Raw genomic sequence first — 20,524 nt, forward strand, 5'->3', positions numbered from 1 at the left:
ACGGTTTTGTAATGTCATAAGTCTATCCGCCTGAAGTTCTGTGGTGATATTACCAAGGGCACTGGCAGTAATATTAGCTGTTGATTCTACCACTCGAGTCAACTGTCTCAGGTTCCTACTATTAACCATAGGTCCCCAAAACGGGAGGAAACCCTTGAAAAAGTCTCCTGCCTCTTGACCGGCAGTATCCTCTTGGCTAATTACGCCTCTCACAACTCTAGTCTTATGATAATCGGCATCTACAGTGAACGTCGGAGGCAACAAATTTGCAATGAAGCATGAGCCCATGAAGTCAGCGGGCAACCATGCGTATGCACGATCATGGCAGATAAAGTATGTACCCTTGGCAGCCAGAAACACAGGGGACGAGACCATCGGCAGCATATAATTTTCAGTGCAAGCACTCTCTCCAAGTCGGGCTTTCGATCTTCGGCCACGACCCATCAGACAAAAATTACCAATGTGGGGTACGACCCATATCGGAGGTGAGCTTTTAAGCTGCTTTTCACTCGTGAACACACTATACTCGCCTCTACTCAGGACCCTATAAGCTCGTACCTCTTCTTCAGGAATAAGCGAGGGATCATAGATATCGCTGTCTAAGTCCTCTATTGCTATCGACAAAGGTTTTTGATACGAGGTAGGACCAGAGTAGGGGGAACGTGGTTCTCGAATGGGGTGGAAACCCAGTGCGCTTCGAAACATTGTTTGAAATGCTCGAGCAGACCCTTGGGAACTATACGGTAACACCAGATATGGAATTCCCTTATCCGTAGTATGTGGCATCAACCCACATACCCAACAATTAGTAGTGTTAACCACTAACTGGTGCTGGTGAAGGAGCTGAATAAAGGAATTGTTGCGGAATTCTGCACGTCTAGCCTGCTCGTGTTCGGGTAGGACATGAAAGGAATGGGGGGAAGCAACAGTAGTAAGTTTAGGATCAGGTGTAGGAGTAGGTAACACAGGAGACAGAAAACCAGATGTCATATAATACACCCCACCCGCCAAGAATGCAGAAACAGTCAAGAATAACATAAACACTTGAAATATAAAACATTTCGTACGGCTAAGTTGCTGCAGCTTGAATCTTCGAGCTTGAGCGTCTTCTAAGTCCATCAGCTTCGAAAATGCCATTCCCTACGACCGTCCGCAACGTTTCTTGACGCACTTCGTTCTGTGTAGCAATAGTCAATCCCTAGAAGTTCCCAGGAACCGACGGTCTTTAACCTAGCGTTAAGACCTACTATCCAGAAGGAAGTACGCGCGCGGCCCTACGGCCTTTAAATGCACAATATATATATATATGCAAAAACAATGTCTCTCGGCTGTGGAAGCAAAAAGGTATAAGGAATGAAGCTCAATGTATATACACAGGGATATTTGCAATAATATGAACGTTCAAAACTGATCACGGAAAACGGGATAATACAGTTGTCAATACAGCAAAGCAGGATCGTTTATTAGTCTTTAGTACGAGATCGGAAAAAGTATCGAGTTTTCCCAGGACGTGTCTGCTCGTCAAACAAAGGATCCGTTGAAGAGACAGCGTCCTGCTGATCAGTTGAGTGTTCTGGTCTTGAGTCTTTTGATGACAATTGTTCATCAGAGTCTTTCTGCTGCGCTGAGGATTCTCCAACAGGCTGTGCGTCGCTGAAAGGTACAAACGCCGGCAATCCTTCTGTTTCAGTTGATGCAATGCCTCTCCTCACCCACGGGTCTGCCGGCAAAGGGATAGGGACCTTTTTGGTATGGGTGGCATGCACCCAATTCTTACGTCCCTCGAGACGAACAGCAGTCCTCGTGGCAAGGAGAACCTGGTAGGGTCCAGTAAACCTCGGATCCAAGTTTTTCTTGCGCGAAAAGTTCCGCGTCACCACCCAATCTCCGGGCTGGAGCTGGTGGCCTGGACCCTCCGTCTGCGTCGGCAGCGCGTCGTGAACCTGTTGGTGAATTAACCTCAGTTTAGCAGTCAAGTCATGAAGGTAATCGATCAACATTGGATACTCAAGATCACAGAACATTCCTGGCCTAGGAACCCCCCCACACATTCGCAGGACGGCCGAACACTATTTCATAGGGACTGAGCCCTACTCGGGAGTGTACAGTCGCCCTAGTTGACAGTAATGCTAAAGGTAAAGCGTCAGGCCACGAAAGACCAGTCGTAGCCTGAATCTTTGCTAATTTCAGTTTAAGGGTACCGTTATACCCTTCAACCAATCCAGCTGACTGGGGATGATTGGCGCTGTGGAATTTCTGATTAATTCCAAGGCCCTTACACACACTCTTCATCACACTTCCCACAAATTCACTTCCGTTATCCGACCACACGACTCTAGGCATTCCATACCGAGGAAAATATTCCTTCAGTAGGATTTTCGCAGTAGACAAAGCAGTATTGTCTTTGAGAGGATAGGCCTCGATCCATCGGGAGAATGCGCAAACCACAACTAAAACGTACTTCACGTTATTGCATCGCTCCATATGGATGAAGTCCAATTGGATCACCTCAAAGGGACATGAAGGGGGAGCAAAACTGCCAGGAGGAGTTGGGGTTCCTTTGCCAGGATTGTACATCATGCACACCATACAATTCTTCACCAGACGTTCAGCGCATTTCGTAATACCATCATTCCTCCACACAGGGGACAACAATTTACAAATACCTTTCGCGCTAATATGTGCTGACCCATGCGCCATTGTCACAACGGCCAGCACATACGCATCGGGCAACAACCATCTTTTCTGATCCGACAAATCAATCCAACAACCATTCACATCCAACTTTCCCGCGCTTTCTTTCCACTTCACCTTTTCAGTCTCGGTGGCCTCATTCTGAATTTCTTTCACACTTTCAATAGTGTCTTCACACATGCTCGATTCTGTAGGCCACCTAACCGAACTCGTCACATACATTCGAGTGCTAAGGTTCCGGGCAGTCTCCTTAGCAATCTCGTCCGCAAACGCATTACCACGACCAACATCATCCGTCACCTTACGATGCGCACTACATTTAACAATCGCTACCTGCTTAGGCAACGTCAGCGCATCCAAAAGATCATTCACAAGTTGGCCATGCTGAATCTTCGTACCGTGCGACGTCAAGAAACCTCTCTCTCTCCACAATCGTCCAAAACTATGTGCGACGCCAAATGCATATTGGCTGTCGGTAAACACATTCACACGTTTCCCTTTTGCTAACACACACGCTCTAGTGAGAGCGATCAACTCTGCAGCCTGAGCAGAATTCTGATTCAACCTTGCAGTCTCAACAACAGTATTCAACGTTACAACAGCATAGGCAGTAGTCACATCGCCATTCGGCAACTTAAAACATGACCCATCCACATACAATATACCATCTGGATCTTCTAATGGAGTGTTTTAAGGTCCACTCGACCTTTTGTTTCTTCTTCTGTCCTCAAGTAACAATCATGTTCTACTACTTCATCTGACTCTGCGTTAATTGGTAACAAAGTTGCCGGATTCAGAACATTGCAACGTTTTATTTGGATATGACTTGCCAGCAACGTCAGCTCGTACCCAGACAATCTCGCACTTGTCAAGTGCTGGGTTTTCGTACGATTCAAAAGAGTATCGACTGCATGCGGAACCATCACCGTAAGCATATTATCCATGACCAGTCCTGCTGATTGTCGGATAGAGACCGCAGCTGCCGCTGTTGCTCTCAAGCAACTCGGCAATGCTCTAGCTACTGGGTCCAAGGTCGAGGAAAAATATGCACATGGACGCTGTTTACCACCAAAAGGTTGCGTTAAGACACTCAAAGCACAACCTTCCCGCTCGTGAACATATAATGTAAACGGCTTGCTATAATCGGGAGTACCCAACACAGGAGCCGAACACAATGAATCACGCAGTTCAGAAAAACTTTTCTGACATTCTTCCGTCCATGGTAAAGGAGTTGAAACATCCTTGCACGTAAGAGCCACCAATGGTTTCGCTAGCAATGAAAAATTAGGAATCCATTGCCTGCAGTACGACGTGATACCTAGAAAGGCACGCACATCTCTTTGGGTTCTTGGCACAGCCATTCGCGCAATCGCTGCAATTCTCTCTGGGGTCAATCTCCTTCCCTCCTTTGACAATAAGTGACCTAGATAGGTCACTTCTTGACAACAATATTGGAGTTTAGAAGGGGACACCTTATGATTCAACTCACAGAGATGTTGCAGCAACGACACCGTAGCAATTTTGCAAATGTCCTGAGTATCAGCAGCCACCAATAAGTCATCGACGTATTGGATTAAGGCCGCACCGACCGGCAACCTAAACGCATCCAGTTGACCCTTCAAGGCTTGACTGTAAATCGATGGACTTTCACAGTAGCCCTGAGGAGCGCGCTTAAACCGGAAGCTGCGTCCACCGAGAGAGAAACCGAAAAGGTCTCTACTCTCCTCGGCAATCGGGATGCTGAAAAACGCATTTTTCAAATCAATCACCGAAAACCACGATGCAGAAGCTGGAATCAGAGTCAGTAACGCCGTGATGTCAGGCACAACAGGAAATTGAGGAACCACAATTTTATTCACCTCCCGTAAATCAATAACAAAACGATAAACGGGCGGTTTTGAAGGATCAGTACGTTTAAGGATGGGCAGTACAGGGCTGTTGCACACGTTTCCCCGAGTCTCTTCAATAACATCTTTCTCGATCAGATCATAAATGATCGCTAACAATGCTCGTTCACCATCAAGAGAGATACGATACTGGGGAATACGTGGCAATCGCACATTAGATTTCAACTGAACAACATAAGGGGAGATGTCAAGCAGGCCCACATCATTGGGACCTGTTGCCCACAAAGACGCAGGAAGAGAATTCAATTCCGGTGGAAGCTTATCGAGAGACAAATACATAGGAGAGACAACCCTCTCTCCTAACGTAAGCTTTACACCCGCAGGAGAACAATACAAAGTTGCATGTAAACGTTTAAGCAAATCCAGGCCCAAAAGATTTTCACCACAACCAGTAGTCAAAATCAACGGAGCTTGAAGCTCACGTGGCCCAATTGTAAGGGGCAAAGGGCGCGAAACTGGATTGCTAACGGGGGCGCCAGAGAATCCAACAGAAACATTTGTTAAGCCAGACAAAGGTGCGCCAGGGAGTTTCGAATGCATAATAGAACTTTTCGCTGCACCAGTGTCCAACAGAAAAGGCTCAACGACGCCCAATGTAGCAACTGCGACGTAAGGCCCTCTCTGATCAACCGGAACTGATACCACTCCCTCTCCTTGTCTTTGGCTGTCCTAGTAATTACTGTCGTCAGTTCCCTGATCGACGTAATAATCATCTACATTGTACTGCGCAGATCGTCCTTGCGATGATCCACGTTGATCGAAACAGTTATTAGAATTAGAAGGGTTATCGGAACGATCATTCTGAGCACCACGACCCCTACCGCGTGATACCTGATGCGAACCACCACGACCTCCTTTAGATGAATTACCACTATTGCGATCATTCAGAACAGGGCAATTGAATTTAATGTGTCCCTCCTGTCTACAATAAGCACATTGATTGTACCCTAACGATGATCTTTGGGAGGAGGAATCATTACGCGGCTGCGATCGATTCGATTGCGACTGCGATCTATTCTGTTGGGATGCATTCTGATTTGAACGCGGAGGATATGCTTGTTGAAGCAACACTTTAGTCTTAAGCTCTTTCGTCTTTTTATCAGCGCGGTCGTTCTCTTCTTTCTCTCTGTTCTCATAATATTGTGCTGTGGCCAATATCTGAGCTGAAGTAGAAACGGCCAACGCACTCTCTGAATTCTTTAATTTATTGCTCAAATCGGGCAATAAGTTAGAGACAAATTTGTCCACGAATAACCTTTGACCACCCTCAGTGCCCATATCCTGACCACTATGGTCAATGAATGCTTCCTCGAACCTCGTGAAGAAGTCGGAGACACTCTCATCCTTCTTTTGCTTACAAGCTGATAATTTATCCCAATTCACTCTCATAGCTGGCATAAGAGTTTTCATTAACGTTATTATTCTTTGAGGAAGATCAACAATCAGCTGGTCGGGTTTAGCAGCAGCCGTTTGTCCGGCATCTGCCGCTACAATGGCAGCCCAAGCACCACCTAATTCATTCGGGTGGTTCTCGTGGCGAATCTTAGCCCATACCGGTTGCGGTACAACATTGCCGAACAACATATCGATGTCGGCAAGATTCATTACCGTAGCATCTACGAGCTGCGATAATTCTTTGTAATATCCTGTAGGATTTTTGCGAGGGTCAGGCAAAGACTGCTTCACCTGTAACACTTCCGAGCGTTTCCATGGGAGATGTATCCATACTCTCTGGAAATGCGCCAATGTCGGAGGTTGAGCAGCAGGATTAGCTGGTATCCAAACCGGTGGCACTTCTCGCATAGGAAATTGACCAGACTCATCTGGCAGTCTTTCAACATCCTCAACAAACAAGGCTTGAGGTATAGGAGCGGGACGGAAAGATAGCAACCGCTCAACAGCACGTCGAACGTTGGTATCCACTATCAGTCCGTTAGAGAACTGAAGCTGAAGATCAGACATAGCGGTCAGCACCTCGTCAGGTGCATCGGCCGATATCTGATCGCGAAGGAACTTACACATTTCATCAAACACGTATCTTTGGGTTGGTATATTGAATTGACAAAACGTGTCGAGTACAACACGTGGCGGATTTCTAAGAGGGTTTACCATCCAACCCATCGCCATATTATATAGCGCAACACGTTCTCTGTTACCAGGAAGCTGACTACGTCTCTGAGGACCATCGGAACCAGCGGACCCATGAACAGGTCCGAGCGAATGAAAGAAACTGGCCGCAAGAGGAGAATTACGAGAACGAGTAGAAGGAGAAGTATAGGACACGGGACTAACAAGCGAAGGAGTAGAAACAGTAGCAACAGCAGGAGTTAACAAAACAGGAGCAGTAGCGGGAGCAGGAGTATGTGGAAGCGGAGGAGCAGTAGGGATAGCAATAGGCAAAGGAGCAGGAACAGTCGGAAGAGCGGGTGCAGGTTGAGGAACAGGCACAGGAAGAATAGGCGGAGGAATAGGTGCAGCAGGAACCACGGGAGCTGCGGTACCCTGTACATATGGAGGTGGCGACTTCATAAGATAAGACATTAAAGGATCCTCAACTGACTCTTCCTTCTTTTCCGACTCCGTAGGCAAAGCGGGATAACATTTATCCACGGTCATACGCTGTAATCTATCAAACACTTCCTTATCCTTAACCTCCTTGTCACGCTGAAATTGCTCTGCTTTCTTCACTATAGTAGCAACATTATCTCGCTGATTTCGTTTAGTTTGTCTGATTTCTTTCTGTCGGGCTTCTTTACGCCACAACCGAAAGGCATCAAACATGGCCGGCCTTGACTTCCTTTCGAACAATTTAATCTCTAGATTATCTAAGATCGGGGCCTCGAAGCTACCATGAGGTGGCCAACGAAGGTCACCGTCCTTCTTCGTGTATTTGATCCAATAATCATTAAAAGTAATCGGGCCTAGCCCATGTTTACTGTACAGTTCATAAGTGGGAGTTCCAACCGGAGGTATCGGACACGAGTCCTCCAGTCGGGAATCCGTACCACAAGGTCTGAAGCAACTAAACAAAGTACTACGACCAGGCATCTTGCACACTAGCCGAGTTTCACAAACTTCAAGGGTTACGGGATTTACCAAGTCCCAGCAAAGAACAAAACCCTCGGTTTTTGGCGGCTGCAGTCGTCAAACAACACAACAAAATACGCTTAGCAAAGTGTCATCGACAAAAACACTCTCACAGCGTCAACAACAAAAACACTCGCTAAAGTGTCAACAACCAAGGATTCTGGGAGCGACCCACAAATACTTAACTCAAAGATCAATGGCGTCACCAGGAAGGCCCGTCAATCGTCTCGCTCTACCAAGGTCTACGCCAGGCGCCAAAACAGGTCTACAGTCAGGGCAACAGTCCGTCGCAGCCGTCAGGAGGCGGGAATCTTCGCGGGAAAAGTCTTCGGGCCACTTATTTCGACAACAGGATCGATGAAGCGGGGTGCACCTTCCCTCGGAGGTTTCACACGAAGTTCCTCACGATCGTCGGGCTTGGACCGGTACCACTGATGCAGCCCCACGTTGGGCGCCAACTGAAGGACTGGGTTCTTTAAGACCCAGCGGTGCCAGGGCACAACACCTGAAACCTTCGTGGGTAACCTGCTCCGGCGTACGAATGACAGAGACACGGGACACTTCCTTCGGCGTCAAAGATTCAAGGTTTATTTACTGCAGGGAACACAGAAGTCACGACAAGCAACACACGTGCAACTTGGGGAGACTGCTTCAAATTGGTTCTGTGGATCGCTCCTTTTATACACAATTTCCCCATAGAGTTACATTGAACACAAAAGTTTATGACCCGGTTCCCACAATCATCCCCCAGAGGGGTAGTTTTGGTCACTTTGAAACACACAAGGTCCGGAACATAAATGCGGAAACATTTGGCAGTTCCCAACTGTAAAAACCCATCTTCCCAACATTAGTGCATTCCAATCGGTAATAAACAGATCGAAATAGGAACAAGAACAGGTGTAGAGGAAGACGGAGACAGTGGGGAGATCGGAAAGGGTGTAAAAGGGGAGGTATCAAGAAACACGAGATACAGGCATCAAAGGGACGTGCCTAATGAGATGCACGGCTGAGACAATAAGTCCGTGCGGCAAGATGAGCCTCGAGCGGCGCCATCTGCTTTACAGTAGCATCCCCCTCATCATAAAGACACTTACAAAGGACATGTGTCTTCCGCAAATATCTTGGGAGTCCCAGGGTCGCGAAGCGGACAACGTCCGTTCGCTGGCTACTTGAGGGCAAGAGACAAAATGGATTCCGTATCTAAGATGGAACCCGTGGGTACAGATAGAAATACCCACGTAACAGACGAACGGTTTAGGTTAGCACAACGAAACTGCGTACACCCACTAAACTCGTCATTTGCGGTTCATAGATACCAGACTCAACCATATTCGTGCGAGTCGAAAGCACCACTTACAATTGTCACGGAACCTCAACATGTCTCCTTCAGCCACACCACAGCTCTCCTCTGGACTGAGCACAGCTGCGTTCACTTTACCTACAACAAGTCCACATTCAACAACCATCCCCAACCCACTCTCCGAAGAAACTGGAACAAAGTCACCATCGACCAGATCTCCTCATCGCTTCTTCAATACCCCCCGCCCACTCCTCAAACCCCGACCAAGCAGCCACTAACTTCACCCAATGGTTATCCAACAGTGCCGACATCCTAGCACCACTGAAAAAATGACAAATCAAACTAGGCAGCAAGAAGGCCTCCTGGTTCAACGGTGATCTTAAGAAATCCAAGAAACTCTGTCGCTCCCTTGAGAAGGCCTGGAAAAAAGACCCAAACAGCAGCACCAAAGACGCCTTCAAAAACGCCACCCGCATACACCACCAACTGATCCGGAATGCCAAGAAAGCTGCTTTCAACGACCGACTAGATAGCAACGCCCACAACAGCAAGGAATTATTCAACATCGTCAAGGAATTTACCAACCCCTCAGCCAACTCCAACGACATCACCCCCTCTCAAGCCCTCTGTGACTCCCTAGCCTCATTCTTCCATAACAAAATTGCAGACATCCACAACAGCTTCGACAACCGACCCGAAGACCAACCCACCCAACCCTCTGCAGGACCCCCACCCCCCTTGAACATCCTCAATGACTGGAACCCAATCTCCACTGAAGACACCATCCGTCTGATGAACTCTATCCACTCAGGATCCCCCACAGACCCATGCCCTCACCACATCTTTAACAAAGCAGACTCCATTATAGCACCACACCTCCGAGACGTCATCAATTGCTCCCTCAACTCCGCAACCTTCCCGGAAAGTTGGAAACACGCCGAACTCAGCGCCCTTCTGAAAAAACCCACAGCTGACCCCACCGAACTCAAAAACTACCGCCCTATCTCGCTCCTTCCATTCCCGGCCAAAGTCATCGAGAAAGAGGTCAACAACCAGCTCGCCGCCTTCCTCGAAACCAACAAATCCCTCGACTCCTCACAGTCCGGCTTCCGAGCCAAACACAGCACTGAAACCACCCTCATCGCAGCAACAGACGACATTCGAACTCTACTGGACAATGGAGACACAGTCGCCCTCATCCTCCTCGACCTCTCCGCAGCCTTCGACACAGTCTGTCATAGCACCCTTCTACAGCGCCTCAGAAACGTCGGAATCCAAGGAAAAGCACTGGAATGGATCACCTCGTTCCTCACCGGAAGAACCCAGAGAGTCCGCCTTCCACCATTCAAGTCAGAGGCCTCTGAAGTCATCTGCGGCGTACCACAAGGATCTTCACTCAGCCCCACCCTCTTCAACGTATACATGAGCCCCCTCGCGACCATCGTACGCCAACACAACCTCAACATCATCTCCTACGCCGATGACACTCAACTGATCCTATCTCTCACCAGAGACCCTAACACTGCCAAAACCAACCTGCATGAAGGAATGAAAGAAGTAGCCGAATGGATGAAGCACAGCCGTCTGAAACTGAACTCAGACAAAACAGAAGTCCTCATCCTAGGCACCTCCCCCTCCGCCTGGGACGACTCTTGGTGGCCAGAGGCCCTTGGAAAAGCACCCATCCCGACGGACCACGCACGGAACCTGGGAGTCATCCTAGATTCCTCACGCTCGATGAACAGACAAGTCAACGCCGTTTCTTCATCTTGCTTCAACTTTCTTCGCATGCTCAATAAAACATTTCGTTGGATCCCCACCGAAACTAGAAAAACAGTCACCCACGCACTGGTCACGAGCTGCCTGGACTACGGAAACAACCTATACGCCGGTACCACCGCAAAACTCCAGAAAAAACTCCAACGCATCCAGAACGCTTCAGCCAGGCTCATATTAGACATCCCGCGTAAAGAACACATCTCTGGACACCTGAAAAACCTCCACTGGCTCCCCATCAATAAGAGGATTACTTTCCGTCTCCTAACCCATGCACACAAAGCACTTTACGAAATTGGACCCGAATGCCTCAACACACGACTGTCCTTCTACACCCCCTCCCGCCAGCTACGATCCTCAAACCAAGCCCTTGCCACTGTACCTCGCATCAACAAAACCACCATGGGAGGGAGATCCTTCTCCTACCTGGCAGCTAAAACCTGGAACTCACTTCCCACTCACCTTCGCCTTACTCAGAACCACCTAGCATTCAGAAAGCAACTTAAAACGTGGATATTCGAGAAGTAATTCCCCACCCTTCTTCAAGCGCCTTGAGACCCTATGGGTATGTAGCGCGCTATATAAATCTCTTGACTTGACTTGACTTGGATGGAATGCATCTTGTGATACAGGATACATATCTTTATTCATACACTCAGATCCTCCCATAGGCGCTGCTCACTGTGCCCCAAACCTGTGTACACTCAGACCCTCCCATAGGCACTGGTAACTGTGCCTCAAGCCTGTGTACACTCAGACCCTCCCATAGACGCTGCTCACTGTGCCTCAAACCTGTGTACACTCAGATCCTCCCATAGGCGCTGCTCACTGTGCCCCAAACCTGTGTACACTCAGACCCTTCCATAGGCACTGGTAACTGTGCCTCAAGCCTGTGTACACTCAGATCCTCCCATAGGCGCTGCTCACTGTGCCCCAAACCTGTGTACACTCAGACCCTCCCATAGGCACTGGTAACTGTGCCTCAAGCCTGTGTACACTCAGATCCTCCCATAGGTGCTGCTCACTGTGCCCCAAGCCTGTGTACACTCAGACCCTCCCATAGGCGCTGGTCACTGTGCCTCAAACCTGTTTACACTCAGACCCTCCCATAGGCACTGGTAACTGTGCCTCAAGCCTGTGTACACTAAGATTCTCTTATAGGCGCTGGTCACTGTGCCCTAAACCTGTTTACACTCAGACCCTCCCATAGGCACTGGTAACTGTGCCTCAAGCCTGTGTACACTCAGACCCTCCCATAGGCGCTGGTCACTGTGCCTCAAGCCTGTGTACACTCAGACCCTCCCATAGGCGCTGGTCACTGGGCCCCAAGCCTGTGTACACTCAGACCCTCCCATAGGCACTGGTAACTGTGCCTCAAGCCTGTGTACACTCAGACTCTCTTATAGGCGCTGGTCACTGTGCCCCAAACCTGTGTACACTCAGACCCTCCCATAGGCACTGGTAACTGTGCCTCAAGCCTGTGTACACTCAGATTCTCTTATAGGCGCTGGTCACTGTGCCCCAATCCTGTGTACACTCAGACCCTCCCATAGGCACTGGTAACTGTGCCTCAAGCCTGTGTAAACTCAGATTCTCTTATAGGCACTGGTCACTGTGCCCTAAGCCTTTGTACACTCAGACCCTCCCATAGGCGCTTGTCACTGTGCCATCTTCCACGCTTGCAGACTGCGCTGATGATGTGTTGGGATCCCCACTCTATCTGAGTGAACCCCATTGGCTGAAGTTCGGCCACACTCCCGGCCCCCAAAGGACACGTCGAGGTTGCTGCATTCAGTCCAGCCCTCCCAGTCCTGGGGTCCAGCGGTAACAAGCACGGGCACTGCTCAGAATCTAAGACTTCACCACCACCCTCAACCCCTCAAGAATGTGTGGGAAGTGTCCTAACACCACCTCAACATAAACCAAGTGATGGACAACTGTGTGCGCCCCCCCTCCCCCCCAAACCTCAGGTGCTTACACCTCAGGCCGCTGAGAGGGACTCAGTGACTGGCAGACTTCAAGAGCCCTGTCTGTCACTCTTGATGGATGAATGTGTTGATTGTTTCACAGCATGAAGCTCGGTCAAGGGTGATCGGGTTCTCCTCCCAGTCTAGGGATCTAGGCCCCACTGCATCAAGCTAATTTGCGACCGGAAACATTGCGAATCGGTGAAAAATGCTGTTTCCGATCGCAAAATAGCTAGTTCTGATGCATGAAGCAAATTGTCACAAAATAGTAGTTTTCGCAATTTTAGCGCTTCATAAAATACAGAATCGGTAATACAAATTCTGTATTTTAGGAAGCTCTATTAAGAAATCGCAAAATGGGATGCATCAAGTTTTTACAAAGACAGAACTAGCCAAAAATCGCTATTTACATTCCTTAAACTAAAAGAAATCAAATCAGGTGGTAAAAATTACACATAAGCAAAATCAGGTGGAAGTCAACAGCAAACTACTTAAACAGTCCCAGAATACATCACAATGTCTCACTATGACAGCGCTCTACGTCATGGCGAGGAGGATGAGGCTGAGAGCAGCAGCACAGAGAAGAAGGAGGATCCAGGAGAGAATCAATAGAGTGCGCGTCACATTGCTAGGGCAGACGGGGCGGAGATCTATGATAAATATAGGCTGAATGCTGCAGCTATCTTAGATCTAATTGCTGAGTTAGACCCTGTACTGTAGCGGCAGACCCACAGGACACATGCCATACCCACCCATGTGCAGGTCCTGTGTTCTCTGCATCTCCTAACCTCAGGGACCTTCCAGGGAGTAATTGCTGCAGCAGGAGGGGTCTCCCAAAGTGCCCTATTGCGCTTTTTTAACAGTTTCCTTAGATTTTTATCAGGTTGCACAGTTCCAACATGTGATTGGTTGTATTGATGGGACACATGTACCCATATGTCCCCCTGCAGTGAATGAGTATATCTACCACAACCGGAAATCTTACCATTCACTCAACATACAAGTACCGTATTTTCGGGCGTATAAGATGACTTTTTAACCCTTTAAAATGTTCTCGAAAGTCGGGGTCGTCTTATACACCGGTAGTCACCCGGGCGTCGTCTTATACGCCGGGAGTCACCCGCCACAACACTGCCTCGAGGGCGCGTGGGAATAAAATTGGGGCGCCTGGGAATACAAATAACGTTCCTTCGGAGCCAATTTTTTTTACAGTATGTATTTTTAATTTATTTTGGAGGTTTTGAACGCAAAGCATTTATCTGCTTCTGGTAAACTATTAGGGGGACCCAGTTCAAGACCACTGCTCCTAGTACGGTACATAAAATGCCTTGTCGCCATTGGCATTGACCATAAATAAAATTCCTTCGGAGTTAAATCTTTTGGAGTGGAAACAACGCTCCACCTCAGTGCCGACTTTGACATTGGAGAACTTACCGGGGAATCTGGTGTCTCTGTCTCCGTATCCGATGTGGTCATAAATCTTGTGTTCATCGGAAGGAGAGGAGCATCAGTATGTGATTAATGGCCATAGAAGGGGGACTGTAGATGTAAAGTGCACGCCATACCTGACTAGAGGGCCACTGTCTTCGCGCAGTATCTGAAAGAGGGGGAGAAGCCTAATATGCCCAAATTTATGTCGTAAAAGAGGGAGAAGAAAGGGTGCCAAATAAAAGATCAAATCACTCACATAACAAAAAATACACTGGCATGTCTTTCCAATAGCTGAGCCCTATATGTATGCACACTTCAATAACTACACTGACCCTTCTACAAAGCAAAATCCAAACAATTATCAAAAGCCCAATGTCTCATCTACAGTTTCTGAAGCATCCTACAAACCTCCAAATCCAAGCAGAGTTTGTATGCAGTGTGCACAGGAAATACCGGTACCAGTACATCGCTTGCCATGATTGGCTGGTTGTTGTAAACAGGGAAGGTAGTCAATCTGGTGAGCAGATACATGTGATGGTGAATACAGTACATCACAGCACCAGTATCTGTACCTGGTTCATACAGTGCAGCACCAGAACATACAGTACAGTATACAAATGGATAACAGTCAAGAACCCATCATGGCTCCAGCAGCAGCAAGAAGAAAGAAATATGAAGCCAGCTACAAACTTGAAGTTGTAAACTTTGCCATTGAACATAATAACTGTGCTTCTGCAAAACAATATGGGGTAACAGAAAAGATGGTTCAGGACTGGAAAGCAAATAAAAAAGCATTAAGGAGTATGCCAAGGGGTAAGTGTGCATTAAGAAAAGGCACCCCACATTGGCCAGAGCTCGAAAAACATGTAGAAGACATGGTGAATGAGCATCGCCAAAGCGGTTACGTAGTGACACGAAACAAAATACGTTTGTTTGCACTTCAGTGGGCCAAATCTAACCCAGATCACAGCAACAGATTTAAGGCCACGGTATCCTGGTGTACTAGAATCTTGGGAAGGCATAATCTGGTACTGAGGCAAAAGACGAAAATTGCATAAAAATTACCTGCAGATCTTGATGCCAAAGTACATAGTTTCCATCGCTATGTAATACAACAGCGCAATAAACATGGCTATGCGTTAAGTAGTATCGGAAATATGGATGAAACTCCAATGAATTTTGATATGGTTGCAAATAAAACTGTCCATCCAAAAGGTGAAAAAACTATTTTAATAAAAACAACAGTACATGAGAAGTCCAGTTTCACAGTGGTACTAGCATGCACAGCTGATGGCGCCAAACTGAGACCAATGGTTATTTTTCAAAGAAAAACAATGCCGAAACTCAAGTTTCCTGTTGTTGTTTTGTACATGTGAATGTAAAAGGCTGGATGGATGAAGAAGGGTTAAAGCTATGGCTTGATAATGGCATCAGCAGGCGACCAGGTGGACTTATTCAAAACGTAGTCTACTGGTGTGGGATATGTTCAGGGCTCATTTAACTCCCAGCACCAAGCAAAGGCTGGCAAGACTAAAAACAGATGCAGCAGTTATTCCTACAGGATTGACATCGTTGGTGCAGCCACTGGATGTGTGCCTAAACAAGCCATTTAAAGATCGCATTCGAGAAAAATGGAAAGAGTGGATGGTTAGCGGCGAAAAGTCATTCCCAAAAGGAGGAAACATGCGTGCTCCACAGTTGGATGTTTTGTGCATGTTTGTCATAAGAGCCTGGAATGATATTGATGCAGAAACAGTAATTAAGTCTTTCAAGAAGTGTGCGGCATATCAAATTCATCAGATGGTATGGAGGACGACTACTTGTGGCAAGATGAAAAGGAAGCCGAAGCCGAGACCACACCATCTGATACGGTATTAGATCCATACGATGACTGCTTTACAAATGTATCACAAGATCTCATTGACTTACTTATGATATCAGATGACGAAGAGGAGGATTTTGAAGGCTTTTAAAGGGAAACTGTCACGCCAGCAAATCCTGTAAAAATAGCTTGGAGTTATGAAAAGTTTAATTCACGTGCACTGTTTAATGTTTACCGTACATGTTTGATGACAAAGAGCCTTATGTTTATAAGTGACTGTTTTTTATTTAGTTCTAAAAATAAAATTGCGACTAAAGTAATATTGTTTATAAAAACAATTGGTTTGAGTTCAGTCTCTGAGTGTATACAATAAATGCTTAACACTGTCCTGTGATAAAGCCTTACTGCTCACCCACACTACCACAAACCGAGAATAAGGTGTTCTCTACTTTTACCTCTGCCTACCTGTGGGGTTCCACTGGAGACTATGCACACTATACCTCACTTTAGTATAGTGTATACCGAGCCAGCTTCCTGCAATTGCATGTCCATCAACAAGACAGGATTAAAAGAAAAGATCCAATGACACACGGTACTAAAACTACGATAACTCCAGACAACTCCTTCACCCACTTTCCTACTCTCTTAATGCTAGCAAGATCATGGGTAGGAATTTCCTCATGAAGGTACAAAAATAAGTGCCATAATCATAAACATCCATTGTCCCGTATGAGAGCAACCCCACTACCGACAGTACAGCCAACGTCACAACTTATACACCACCTCCACTTTGACTGTTCCATTCTACAGAATATATGGTAACTGGTAAACTATAGACACCAAGATGGGGCACCAACAGGACTATGCCCATATTCAAAATACATAGGAACAGGACAGTTCTTTACACTTCGTGTCACGGAGGAGGGCTAGAATCACAAATAAGCCCAAAATAAATTCTCAAAATGGCTATGCAGATTGGTTAAAGATGTGGTGACTGCGTTGGAAGAGGGGGTAGTCTTATATGGCGAGTATAGCACAAACCCTACATTTTAACAAGAAAAGTTGGGGGTCGTCTTATACGCCCAGCCGTCTTATACGTCGGAAAATACGGTAACATGAAACTCCAAAACACTAATCACTGACATAGTGGCAAGTTACCGTGTCAGTGCACATGACGCCTACATCTTCCAACACAGAGGTATACACAGATGTCTTCTTGCGGGGGATTTTGGAGAAGGATATCTTCTGGGTACATCAATGTAATGCTGTATTACAAAACTGTTCGCCATGGTTACACATAGCAGTGACTAATCTCTCACATTCTGTAGGTGATAGCGCCTATCCAGTGAGGTCGTACCTACCCCATACCGGAATCCTGACACACAAAGGGAGCGACGCTATAATCATGCGCACATTGTGATGCGCAATGTGATAGAAAGGACATTTGGGGTGCTAAAATCACGATTCTGCAACCTACACCAGACCAGCGGGGCATTACAGTATAGTCCGGAGAAATGCTGTAAGATGGTGGCAATGTGTGCTATGTTGCAGGATGTATGACATTACAACGCATGCTTTTACCACGCATGCCTTTACAACGCGGTTTTTACAAAGAAAACCTTTACAACGCATAGCGCTTTGGGGTGCTGGATAGTGAATAGTTTAATTTACTATTCCAACTCCAGTCCCCGTGGACACTAGGGAAGGTGTTGAATAGTAAATTAAACTTATTCCCTATCCTAGAGCGCCCCCCAGCGCAATGTGTTGTAATGGTTTGCGTTGTAAAAGTTGCGTGGTAAAGGCACTGCGTGGTAAAAGCTGCACTGGAAAGGATGTTTCCCATGTTGCACAACATAGCCACTAATAGCGGCAAACCCTTGGTGTACTCTGACAGCGAGCCAGAACAGGACAAACAGCCAACCCAACCGCAGCAGGCAGACCAAATGCAGCAGAGGGCAGACAAAGAAGAGCAGAAATCACGCAGCATTACTTCTAAGGTGAGTAAGCACATGACAACACATTATTTGGTTAATGGTTTAATGTGACAGTTGTGTGGTTGTGCTAATGCGCACCCACCATGTAAAATTACTTTCTATTGCTATATTGTTTAAATGTCCAAATGTCTAACTCTTCCTGTGGCCTTTACAGTTGGCCCAGCCACATCTGACAGAGTGACTTCTGTACCTACCTGCTACTGCCCCTCCTGCTATGTGCCACAGGCTCCAGTAGGCTGCTAAGGCTGGAGGCCTCCTCACTGTCCCCCCTACATACATGAGGTTACCACTGGCTGCTGCTGTCTGTAGCCCTTCCACGCAGTGGCGGCCTGGATTAGGCCGCTGGCCACATCCCCACAGCAGGGGGTCATCTCAATCTGAATGCCGACTGCACACCTGTAAAGCTGAGCTGTTGTAGTGCTCAGCCTGTTGATGGCCCTGGTGTATCCGCACTTGTGCCCCATAGAATGTTGTTGCCTCCTGGCATCAGAGACATGCTCAGCCTGGATGACCCTGCACATCTGTTCAATGGCTGTTGCTACACAGTCAAGTTTCTCACTGTTTTCCCTGAGCCCCTCAAAGACTGTAGTTGTCTGCTCCTTCATGCAGTCACGTATACCACCCATGTGTGTGACCATTGTTTCCAGTTGCTCCTGCATAATACGCATGTTCTTTCTTTTGTTGCAGGCGCTGGACCCTCAGTACCTTGCTCTCCAGCACACTGCAGGCAGCTTCACCATCGTCCTCATTAGACCTCAGAAATGCACTTGCCTCCGCCTGCGGAACGGACTGTGACGTTACTAGGTTGTTCCCTCTGGTGGTGGGGGTGGTGGTGTATGGGCAGTGCCCTGTGGGTGCACTCCTGTTTGGGTGTCCTACTCACTATCCAAATCAGGCAGTGGTTGGACTCTTCTCCTGCGATGAGTGGGAACAGGTAGGGGCGAGGATGCTGCCATCTCTTGTTCTTCATCTGGCGGTTCTGAATGTCCCTCAGTATCATGGACGTCTGCCACGTCACCCTCCTGTGATGCATCTGTGAGGAAAACAGTGCAAGATCATTTATTTTAGAAAATTGTTTTTTTTGCACGTTTGTGACATTGCGCTTACAAAGGTCTAATAAATTGACTTCTGTGATGTACAAAGTCTACTGTTGTCAATTCCTTGCTGTACTCTGCTGCAGTTAAGCTGTGCTACTCCCTCCATGCTTTGCCATATCATTTGCATGCACACAACTCCCACAATGCAATAGGGGGTTGTAAGTAAAAGGTGGACTGGACTCATGTCTGCTACACTAAGCAGGGTATGCATTTGTGGCAGTTTTGGTTACATTTCTATAGAAATATGTTTGGGTGTGTTCTTACCCTTAGAGGTCCCCGCGTGTCCTGAGGTGTCAATCTGCGTAATCCCGACAACTAACCCTGGGTGTAGTTTGTGTATTAGCGCTACCCGTAGCTACGCGAAGTGCATTTTGCACTACGTGAGCTACGCGAACTGCGTAGTGCACTGTGCAAAACGCTGTTTGCACTGATTGCACAGTGCCAGATGCTTGTCAGCACTGTGCAATCAGTGCAAAGCGCATCTTGCACAGTGCAAGCGGTCATTTTTTGCCGCTCAAGTAGATTTCTACTCGACTGGCAGCTTTCTCAACGCGGACTGGTAGTTTCTCATCGCGAGCGGTCATGAGCATACGGGACCACTCGCAATGAGAAAGCTGCCCTACCCACATTGAGAATCTCGCCAGAAGGTTTATTTTCCATGCTCGCGATCAGCAACTTGATGTTGCTAATCACGAACCAGGAAAAAGTCTCGATGGGATGTCATTTTTCTCACTCGCGGTCGCCAACTTGATGCTGAGGACCGCGAGTAAGCAAAACACTACCGCAACGCTATGCTACGCGTGTTTGCACTGTGCTACATGCAATTCGTGTAGTGCGAAGTAGCGCAAACTTCACAAACTACGCGAGCGTAGCATAGTGCTTCACCCAGGGTTACCGACAACTGCCTCTGGCTGCAGAGTGGATTCCACCAAGTCATCCAGTGGGGTATTTGCAGACTGAGTGGATGTTCCCCCTCCTGTTTTTTTTGCAGAGGCCAGCCTTTGAAGCACTCTCTGTCTTGCCCAGCTGCCATGGTCATACCATCTCTTCTGTAGGTCGGTGATGTCACAGTGTGTTTCCTCCACAGAATTGACCCTGGCTTGTATCCCAAGCCAGATCTTCATCTTCACCTGCTCTGCAACATGCAGGGATAGTTTCCCAAACAGCTGGTCATGTTTTTGAACAACTTCCTCTGTGAGTATTTCCAGTTCCCTCTCACTGAATGTAATCTTCCTCTTCCTGCCTTCTCCGGTTTGCTGTTTTTTTCCCTGTGTCCATGGTGTTTGTCGCAGCTTCTGCTGGGAAAACTGTTTTCCAGGCTGAGCACCATCAGTCTCTCACTGTGCACAGGTGAGTGGAATCTGGGAATCACTTCCTGCTTGTGATGTCATCTCCATGAGACAATTGATGCTTTCACAATTACCGATTCTCTAATTGCGAATTTGCAAA

Source organism: Lissotriton vulgaris, chromosome 11 (assembly GCF_964263255.1).
Source record: "Lissotriton vulgaris chromosome 11, aLisVul1.2, whole genome shotgun sequence".
Taxonomy (NCBI): Eukaryota; Metazoa; Chordata; class Amphibia; order Caudata; family Salamandridae; genus Lissotriton; species Lissotriton vulgaris.